The 11,045-nt window shown below is 39.3% G+C and overlaps 1 long non-coding RNA gene across 1 annotated transcript; it reads left to right on the top strand.

Annotated features, from left to right (window-relative positions):
- Nucleotides 1-1,016: 1,016 nt before the first annotated feature.
- LOC146937797 (uncharacterized) lies at nt 1,017-3,705 on the top strand. Its single transcript, XR_015033322.1, has 2 exons — nt 1,017-1,542; nt 3,466-3,705. It is a non-coding gene; the product is annotated as an uncharacterized LOC146937797 (long non-coding RNA).
- Nucleotides 3,706-11,045: the final 7,340 nt, after the last annotated feature.

Here is an 11,045-nt window from a genome sequence, read left to right as displayed (position 1 = left end):
AAGAGTATAATTAGGATAATGAAAAAGTATGTATAAATATACTCATCTAGTTTTTTATACTTTTTTTTAACAAACAAAAATGAGATATATTATCACAAAGGGAGAGCTCTACTCTCTAGCCAAACACCTGTAACATTTGGACGCCACTGCCAAACAACTGTAACAATTTCCTGCAAGGTAACTTTAGAAAGAGAGTCATACACTCCCCTGCTAAATCTTCCTCCCACGCCAACAACTGCCGACGCCACCCATAGGCTTCCCCTCCTTCCTCCCAACCCAAGGAATACATCTCCGCCACTGTCATATCCTTGTTTACAGATAAATCTAAAAGCCTCATAAACCTCTCCCTAAATGGAGCCGCCCTCACCCAACAGTCAGACAAAAAAAAAAGGTATTTAAACCATTACCAATTTTCATCTGAATGCTCTCCTCAAACCAACTTCCTCCCTCGACACCAATCTCTTCACGAATTTTCACAATCTCCCTCCACCAGGTAGAGACATCCCTCCCCCATTCTTTAATCTGCCCCCTCTCATCACCATAACGAGACGACATCACCTTATACCATAAACCCTCCCTATCCACCAGACACCTCTAACACCATTTACCTCATAGAACAATATTAAATTCCTTCAGCCGCTGCACCCCGAAACCCCCTGACTCCTTACTCATGCAAATAGAATTCCAACCAACTCAAGCAATTTTCCTATAATCCTCACCCTCGCCCCAAAAAAAAGTTAATTAAAATAGATATATACAATTTTTCGCGCGAAAGAGAATTACATTGATAAAATACATATGTAAAGAGTTTGATATGTTCACCGGAAGTGAGCTGATATATGTTTAAGAGAAATATTCACCTAAAGTGAATTCAAGAACTTTTTCTTGCTTCATTAAGTTTAGCATCACATGAAAGAGTCAATTTATATGAAAGATGTGTTGCAATATAGTTGTATGACTCACGTGATAGTTGTAACAACCATATTTTCGCTAGTTTTATTTTATTATTTATTTATGTGTGTTATATGTGCTCTTATGTGATTATTTGCCTCTGTGTGTATTTTTGGTTGGGAATCGTAGAATTCGGTGTTAGAAGGGTATTTTAGTCATTTTGGACTTAGGGGCATTTTGGTCATTTTGAGGGCAGTGGCAATTTTGTAATTTTGCAGAAAGTTATTTTTTTAGTGTTTAGTGGAAGTTATTATTTTACCAAGTTACTAGAGAGGGTGTAGTAATTATTTTAATTACCGTTAAGTGACCGTTAGTGTTATATTTTACCGGTAGGTGAGTAGTAACATTTTTAAGGTTGAATTAGAAATGGGTTAGGCCCATTAAGGTTTGTGAGATAAGCCCATTAAGTGAGCCTTTATAAACTAATGTTAGTGAGAAGAGATAGGGTTGCAACATTTTCATTTCATTTTTCATTTGAGAAGATAAGAGATAGAGGCTAGAGAGAAGAACAAGTGCAAGGGTTAGAGGCAAGAGGGATTCATCATCTAGGAGCTAAATTGAAGCTTGGGTTAGAGAATCTTGGTGCTAGAGGTAAGAGGGTTAGATTTCAACCATAATTCACATCTTTTTCTCTTTACCCATTTTTGTGAAATTGTTGAATTGAACCTAATTGCTTTCAAATTCGTGTTCATGTTTTAATGCAATGTTTGAGTATGTAATTTGAATGTTAATTGAGTTGTTGATGATGAAATTACATGCTTAAGTTGTGGTTATATGTATACTTTGCATTTTTGCCCAAAAATGGTGATATGAGATGTTGTTGTGATGAATTGTTGGTGAATTCATGATGTTTAGCTGCTGTTGTTGTTGATAGATGTTGTTGTTGATGATTAAAACATTGGGTAATCATAATTGGAGAGTTTGATATGACTTTGTGTTGTTTTGTTTGAAGTTTGATGAAAATGGGTCAAATGGTGATTTTTGTTAGGAGAATGTTTTGGGGCAAATTTTATATGGAATTGGGTGTCTTTTCATGTTTAGAAATGTTTAAACAAACTTTGGGATCAAATTTGAGCTTTGGGAAGTCAAAATTGGGGTTTTGGGGTGAAAAAGTGAGTTTTTCTAGTAACAGGACTGTCCCAACTCGCCACAGCGAGTGGGAGGCAAGTTGGAGGCGAGCAGGAGGTGCTTTCGGTGATGCTTACTCGCCTCGCGAGTAGATTTACTCGCCATGGCGAGCTGCACAGTGGCAGCATCCCCTGTTTCGCATTCTTGCGTCTTTTTCCCTCGTTTCTGTTTTGAATTGGTTTTAGGTGTAAACATGAAAGTTGTAGATAATTTTGTTAGCTTTCCAATGGCTTTGGTTTGACTTGAAAATGATTCTTGGTTTTTGAGTTATGAGGCAAATACTCCAAGGTGGTCTTGGTGAAATTTTACGAAAAATCCGCATAACTATTTCTAAGTCGACCCAAACCTTATGGATTGTTTCCAAACTTTCAAACTTATATTTTATGAGTTCAATTAAGGTGTTTAGTAGTATTTAAACTATGATGTGAGGGATTTAACTTGTTTTACTTAGAAAATGGAAAATTTCTTGAAAAGTGTTTCGGTGAGACGAACTTTGTGATTTTTATGAATTCATCGTATTTGGCCGATGAAATGCTTATGTAATTCTCTACTGCACATATGTGTGACTTGAGAGGATACATGGCATAGGCAATTGAACTCGTTTACTTGGTTTTGGCTTAGGTGCTCAATTATTTTCAATATTGTGATTTTTGAGACGAACTTGATTGAAAATGATCATTGAAGGCCAATTGCTTATGAACCCTCTATGATTAGATTGATATGATTATGAGATGATGTATGAATGGTTGTTAGGTGATTAATATGATGTTTGTGATCATATGTTGTAATTGTTCTTTTATTTGGAATGTAAGGAACTATGTAGAGATATGAACTATATGATATAGTTGAATGATGATTATAGCCGTTGACTTATAGCCGTTGACTTATAGCCGTTGATTATAGCCGTTGAATTGTTGTGAACATATGCATAGTGAATTGAGTCATATGTTCATGCATCATATGTCGTGTCGGATGTTATATCCATATTGCCGTTGACTATAGCCGTTGATAATGATGTTTTTGTTGCATCATGGGTGACGACCTTGAGGAGAATTGGTACCACATGCATCTAGATGAGTCTAGAGCCATTGCATACTTGTTGGTGAATTGAAATGCATTTGAGTTGATGATTGAATTTGTTAATTGTTGATTAAGATGGTTGATTTTGTGATGTGTGTATGTTACACTTGTGGGTATGAATTTGAGATGTTGATATTGAATGATGTGAATGTTAAGAATACTTGTGAATACATGTATGGTTTGTTATCCATCGTTCTTAAATGTATCTTTCATTCTCAAAGTTTCTTGATTAATTTTAAGTGGATTATGATGATGTAATGCTAACCCTCAGTGGTTTAGCACCTACCTTTCCGTATGGACGGGTAGATGGAGTGCAGGATGCTTAGTTGTGCTTGTTGATGCCGAGGAGTGGAGTTCCTCTTTTTCATGCAAGTGTCTAGATTAGGGCTCTGATCTAGGATAGTCTTTGCATGTTGTTTATTTGACTTTGTATTTTGGAGTTGTTGAGATATTCTGTTATTTGAGATTTGAAGGATACAGTTGTATTTAGTTTGAAGATCCAGATATGTTTATGAATTATATGTTGTTCCGCTGCTATGTTGTGTAGCATGATATTTATGCATGTATGATTTGTGGTTTATTCGAAGACGTAGCATCTATTTCTAGAATATGTTAGTATATTCGCGCGTTTTACCGCTTATTAGAAATAGGGTGTTACAAGTTGGTATCAGAGCCGTGGTCAGTCTTGTCCAGACTAGTAGACTAGTGTTTGTTGATTTACCCTGTTAGTATGCGAATGGTAATGAGTTACCTTCGGTACTTGTTCTTGTGTTGTTGTGCTGTTGTTCATATCTGTTGGTTGGTTTTGTGTAGAAGTGAGATGGCTGGTGGTAGAGATGATGCGGCAATTGCGCAGGCTTTGGCTTCGATGGCTCAGGTGTTGGCTCAGGCTAATGAGCAGGCGGCGGTTGGTCATCGTGATCCTGGTGAGGCTGAGGAGCGAAGGTTGGATCGTTTCTTGTGAAACAGTCCGCCGACGTTCAAGGGTAGATATGACCCGGATGGAGCTCAGAGTTGGGTGCAAGCCATGGAGAGGATCTTTCGTGCTATGGTGACTAGTGAGGATCAGAAGGTCAGACTGGCTACTCACATGCTTGCTGAAGAGGCTGAGTATTGGTGGACCAATGCTAAGGGAAGGCTTGAGGCTGGTGGAACTGTGACTTGGGCTAGGTTCAAGACTGAGTTTTTGAGGAAGTACTTTCCTGAGGATTTGAGGACTAAGAAGGAAGTTGAGTTCTTGAACTTGAAGCAAGAGAACCGTTCAGTGGCTGAGTATGCAGCAAAGTTTGAGGAGCTTTCGAGGTTTTGTCCGTACATCAATGCGGAGCATGCTATGGTCTCTAAGTGTGTGAAGTTCGAGAGCGGTTTGAGGCCCGATATCTATCAGTACATGTGTATTCAGGAGATCCGAGACTTTGATACTTTGGTGCATAAGTGTCGCATGTTTGATGAAGCTGGAAAGGTCAAGGTGAATCATTATAAGGCGATGAATGAGAAGAAAGGAAAGAGTCATGGATTTGGGAAGCCGTACAACAAGGACAAAGGAAAGAAGAGGGAATCTGGTGGAGGCTCTAAGCCGAATGTTGCTGATGTGAGATGCTACAAGTGTGGAATCTTGGGTCATTACTCTAGTGATTGTCGCAAGGGTGATAGTTGCTACAAGTGTGGACAGAAGGGTCACAAGGCATTTGAGTGCAAGAAGGATATTACTTGTTTCAACTGTGGTGAAGAGGGTCATCTTAGTACTAAGTGTACCAACCCAAAGAAGGCGGCGGGGAAGGTGTTTGCATTGAATGCGGAAGAGGTGGAGCATCCGGATAATCTCATCCGAGGTATGTGTTTTATCAATAGTACTCCTTTGATTGCAATTATTGATACTGGTGCTACTCATTCTTTTATTGCGGCTAGTTGTGTTGAGCGTTTGGGTTTGGTTGTGACTCCGTTGTCGCGAGGGATGGTTATCGATACCCCGGCTAGTGGTTCGGTGACTACTTCCTTAGTATGTGCTAAGTGTCCTGTTAGTTTTGGTAACGTGGATTTTGAGTTGGATCTTGTGTGTCTTCCATTGGAGCATATGGACGTAATTTTTGGTATGGATTGGATGTTGACTTTTGGTGTTAACATTAATTGTTTGACCAAGAGTGTAACGTTTTCTAAGCCGGTGGCTGAGGAAGGTGGGAAGTTCTTGACCGCGGAGCAAGTGAAGAGGTCCTTGGATGGTGAAGCTAGTGTGTTCATGATGTTTGCTTCCTTGAAGGAAAGTAGTGAGAAAGGAGTTGGTGAATTGCCGGTAGTGCAAGAGTTTCCAGAAGTTTTTCCTGACGACATTACCGAATTACCGCCGGAGAGGGAAGTTGAGTTTGCAATTGATTTGGTTCCGGAAATGAGTCCTATCTCGATTGCGCCTTATCGGATGTCTGCATCAGAGTTGGGTGAATTGAAGAAGCAATTGGAAGAGTTGCTTGAGAAACAGTTTATCAGACCGAGTGTTTCTCCGTGGGGTGCTCCTGTATTGTTGGTTAAGAAGAAGGATGGTAGCATGAGATTGTGTGTGGATTATCGGCAGTTGAACAAGGTGACAATCAAGAATCGGTATCCGCTTCCGAGGATTGATGATTTGATGGATCAGTTGGTTGGTGCAGAAGTGTTCAGTAAGATTGATTTGAGGTCAGGATATCATCAGATTAGAGTAAAGGCGGAAGATATATCCAAAACTGCGTTCAGAACGAGGTATGGACACTATGAGTATTCTGTGATGCCATTTGGAGTGTCTAATGCGCCAGGTGTCTTCATGGAGTATATGAATAGAATATTTCATCCTTTTCTGGACCGTTTTGTGGTGGTGTTCATAGATGATATTTTGGTGTATTCGAAGTCTGAAGAGGAGCATGCCGAGCATTTGAGGATAGTGTTGGGAGTCTTGAAGGAGAATAAGTTGTTTGCTAAGTTGTCGAAGTGTGAGTTTTGGTTGCGGGAAGTGAGTTTCCTTAGTCATGTGATTTCTAAAGGTGGTATTGCCGTGGATCCGTCGAAGGTTGATGCAGTGTTGCAGTGGGAACCACCTAAGTCTGTTTTTGAAGTTAGAAGCTTTCTTGGGTTGGAAGGTTATTATCGGAGGTTCATTGAGGGATTCTCTAAGTTGGCATTGCCATTGACGCAGTTGACTCGGAAAGGGCAAGCGTATGTTTGGGATGCTAAGTGTGAGAAGAGTTTCCAAGAGTTGAAGAAGAGGTTGACTTCAGCTCCAGTGTTGATTTTGCCGAATCCGAAGGAATCGTTTGTTGTGTATTGTGATGCTTCTAAGATGGGTCTTGGTGGTGTGCTTATGTAAAATCGTCAGGTTGTGGCTTATGCTTCGAGGCAGTTGAAAGTGCATGAGAATAATTATCTGACTCACGATTTGGAATTAGCAGCCGTGGTGTATGTGTTGAAGATTTGGAGGCATTATCTGTATGCTTCTAAGTTTGAAGTGTTCAGTGACCATAAGAGTCTGAAGTACTTGTTTGACCAAAAAGAGTTGAATATGAGGCAGAGAAGGTGGTTGGAGTATCTTAAGGATTTTGATTTTCAGCTGAGTTATCACCCTGGAAAGGCCAATGTTGTTGCTGATGCGTTGAGTAGGAAGTCGTTGCATATGTCTGCTTTGATGGTAAAAGAGTTAGAGTTGATTGAACAGTTTCGAGATTTGAGTTTGGTTAGTGAGTTGACACCGGATGGTGTGAGGTTGGGAATGTTGAAGCTGACAACTAATATTCTGGAGGAGATCAAGAATGGTCAGAAGGAAGATTTGGAACTTGTTGATCGAGTGGTGTTGGTTAATCAAGGTAAGGGTGGAGACTTCAGGTTGGATGAGAACGGTGTTTTGATGTTTCGTGATCGTGTCTGTGTACCAAGTGTTCTTGAGCTTAAGAGGCAGATTTTGGAAGAAGGTCACAGGAGTAGTTTGAGTATTCATCCAGGAGCGACTAAGATGTACCAAGATTTGAAGAGGTTGTTTTGGTGGCCTGGAATGAAGAAGGAGATCGCAGAGTTTGTGTATGCTTGTTTGGTTTGTCAGAAGTCCAAGATTGAACATCAGAGACCGTCAGGTTTGATGCAACCGTTGTTTGTGCCAGAGTGGAAGTGGGATAGTATATCAATGGACTTTGTGGGAGCGTTGCCGAAGACTGTTAACGGTTTTGATTCAATTTGGGTGATTGTTGATCGGTTGACGAAGTCGGCACATTTTGTTCCTATTAAGACCGGTATGTCTGTGGCGAAGTTGGCTGAGATCTACATTGAGCAGATTGTTAGATTGCATGGTATTCCTTCTACCATTGTGTCAGATCGGGATCCGAGGTTTACTTCTAAGTTTTGGGAGAGTTTGCAAGTTGCTTTGGGGACTAAATTGAGGTTGAGTTCCGCTTATCATCCCCAGACTGATGGTCAGACGGAGAGGACTATTCAGAGTTTGGAAGATTTGTTGAGGGCTTGTGTTTTGGAGCAAGGTGTCAGTTGGGTTGAATGTTTACCGTTGATTGAGTTTACTTACAACAACAGTTTTCATTCTAGTATTGGAATGGCACCGTTTGAGGCTTTGTATGGTCGGAGGTGTAGAACTCCTTTGTGTTGGTATGAGTCAGGAGAGGGTGCTTTGTTAGGACCGGATGTTGTGCAAGAGACTACGGAAAAGGTTAAGATGATCCAAGAGAAGATGAGAGCGTCTCAGAATAGGCAGAAGAGTTATCATGATAAGAGGAGGAAAGACCTTGAGTTTCAGGTTGGTGATCATGTATTCTTGAGAGTGAATCCTGTAACTGGTGTTGGTCGTGCTTTGAAGTGTCGGAAGTTGACTCCTCGTTTTGTTGGACCGTTTGAGATTATTGAGAAGGTTGGGATTGTAGCGTACCGGATTGCGTTACCGCCATCATTGTCGAATCTTCATGATGTGTTTCATGTATCTCAGTTGAGGAAGTATGTGTATGATGCGTCTCATGTGATTCAAGTGGATGATTTGGAAGTAAGGGATAATTTGACCGTTGAGACTTGGCCAGTGAGGATTGAGGATCGTGAAGTGAAGCGTTTGCGTGGCAAGGAGGTCGTTTTGGTTAAAGTGATTTGGGTTGGACCGACCGGTGAGAGTGCCACTTGGGAATCGGAGAGTAGGATGAGGGTTGCATACCCAGAGTTGTTTCCTTCGGGTAATTTTCGAGGGCGAAAATTCTTTTAGTGGGGGAGAGTTGTAACAGCCCGATTTTCGCTAGTTTTATTTTATTATTTATTTATGTGTGTTATATGTGCTCTTATGTGATTATTTGCCTCTGTGTGTATTTTTGGTTGGGAATCGTAGAATTCGGTGTTAGAAGGGTATTTTAGTCATTTTGGACTTAGGGGCATTTTGGTCATTTTGAGGGCAGTGGCAATTTTGTAATTTTGCAGAAAGTTATTTTTTTAGTGTTTAGTGGAAGTTATTATTTTACCAAGTTACTAGAGAGGGTGTAGTAATTATTTTAATTACCGTTAAGTGACTGTTAGTGTTATATTTTACCGGTAGGTGAGTAGTAACATTTTTAAGGTTGAATTAGAAATGGGTTAGGCCCATTAAGGTTTGTGAGATAAGCCCATTAAGTGAGCCTTTATAAACTAATGTTAGTGAGAAGAGATAGGGTTACAACATTTTCATTTCATTTTTCATTTGAGAAGATAAGAGATAGAGGCTAGAGAGAAGAACAAGTGCAAGGGTTAGAGGCAAGAGGGATTCATCATCTAAGAGCTAAATTGAAGCTTGGGTTAGAGAATCTTGGTGCTAGAGGTAAGAGGGTTAGATTTCAACCATAATTCACATCTTTTTCTCTTTACCCATTTTTGTGAAATTGTTGAATTGAACCTAATTGCTTTCAAATTCGTGTTCATGTTTTGATGCAATGTTTGAGTATGTAATTTGAATGTTAATTGAGTTGTTGATGATGAAATTACATGCTTAAGTTGTGGTTATATGTATACTTTGCATTTTTGCCCAAAAATGGTGATATGAGATGTTGTTGTGATGAATTGTTGGTGAATTCATGATGTTTAGCTGCTGTTGTTGTTGATAGATGTTGTTGTTGATGATTAAAACATTGGGTAATCATAATTGGAGAGTTTGATATGACTTTGTGTTGTTTTGTTTGAAGTTTGATGAAAATGGGTCAAATGGTGATTTTTGTTAGGAGAATGTTTTGGGGCAAATTTTATATGGAATTGGGTGTCTTTTCATGTTTAGAAATGTTTAAACAAACTTTGGGATCAAATTTGAGCTTTGGGAAGTCAAAATTGGGGTTTTGGGGTGAAAAAGTGAGTTTTTCTCGTAACAGGACTGTCCCAACTCGCCACAGCGAGTGGGAGGCAAGTTGGAGGCGAGCAGGAGGTGCTTTCGGTGATGCTTACTCGCCTCGCGAGTAGATTTACTCGCCACGGCGAGCTGCACAGTGGCAGCATCCCCTGTTTCGCATTCTTGCGTCTTTTTCCCTCGTTTCTGTTTTGAATTGGTTTTCGGTGTAAACATGAAAGTTGTAGATAATTTTGTTAGCTTTCGAATGGCTTTGGTTTGACTTGAAAGTGATTCTTGGTTTTTGAGTTATGAGGCAAATACTCCAAGGTGGTCTTGGTGAAATTTTACGAAAAATCCGCATAACTATTTCTAAGTCGACCCAAACCTTATGGATTGTTTCCAAACTTTCAAACTTATATTTTATGAGTTCAATTAAGGTGTTTAGTAGTATTTAAACTATGATGTGAGGGATTTAACTTGTTTTACTTAGAAAATGGAAAATTTCTTGAAAAGTGTTTCGGTGAGACGAACTTTGTGATTTTTATGAATTCATCGTATTTGGCCGATGAAATGCTTATGTAATTCTCTACTGCACATATGTGTGACTTGAGAGGATACATGGCATAGCCAATTGAACTCGTTTACTTGGTTTTGGCTTAGGTGCTCAATTATTTTCAATATTGTGATTTTTGAGACGAACTTGATTGAAAATGATCATTGAAGGCCAATTGCTTATGAACCCTCTATGATTAGATTGATATGATTATGAGATGATGTATGAATGGTTGTTAGGTGATTAATATGATGTTTGTGATCATATGTTGTAATTGTTCTTTTATTTGGAATGTAAGGAACTATGTGGAGATATGAACTATATGATATAGTTGAATGATGATTATAGCCGTTGACTTATAGCCGTTGATTATAGCCGTTGAATTGTTGTGAACATATGCATAGTGAATTGAGTCATATGTTCATGCATCATATGTCGTGTCGGATGTTATATCCATATTGCCGTTGACTATAGCCGTTGATAATGATGTTTTTGTTGCATCATGGGTGACGACCTTGAGGAGAATTGGTACCACATGCATCTAGATGAGTCTAGAGCCATTGCATACTTGTTGGTGAATTGAAATGCATTTGAGTTGATGATTGAATTTGTTAATTGTTGATTAAGATGGTTGATTTTGTGATGTGTGTATGTTACACTTGTGGGTATGAATTTGAGATGTTGATATTGAATGATGTGAATGTTAAGAATACTTGTGAATACATGTATGGTTTGTTATCCATCGTTCTTAAATGTATCTTTCATTCTCAAAGTTTCTTGATTAATTTTAAGTGGATTATGATGATGTAATGCTAACCCTCAGTGGTTTACCACCTACCTTTCCGTATGGACGGGTGGATGGAGTGCAGGATGCTTAGTTGTGCTTGTTGATGCCGAGGAGTGGAGTTCCTCTTTTTCATGCAAGTGTCTAGATTAGGGCTCTGATCTAGGATAGTCTTTGCATGTTGTTTATTTGACTTTGTATTTTGGAGTTGTTGAGATATTCTGTTATTTGAGATTTGAAGGATACAGTTGTATTTAGTT

Source organism: Medicago sativa, chromosome 3, assembly GCF_051527215.1.
Source record: "Medicago sativa cultivar Bolivia chromosome 3, Bolivia_mono, whole genome shotgun sequence".
NCBI classification, from domain to species: domain Eukaryota; kingdom Viridiplantae; phylum Streptophyta; class Magnoliopsida; order Fabales; family Fabaceae; genus Medicago; species Medicago sativa.
This window is presented reverse-complemented; position numbering and strand designations above follow the sequence as displayed.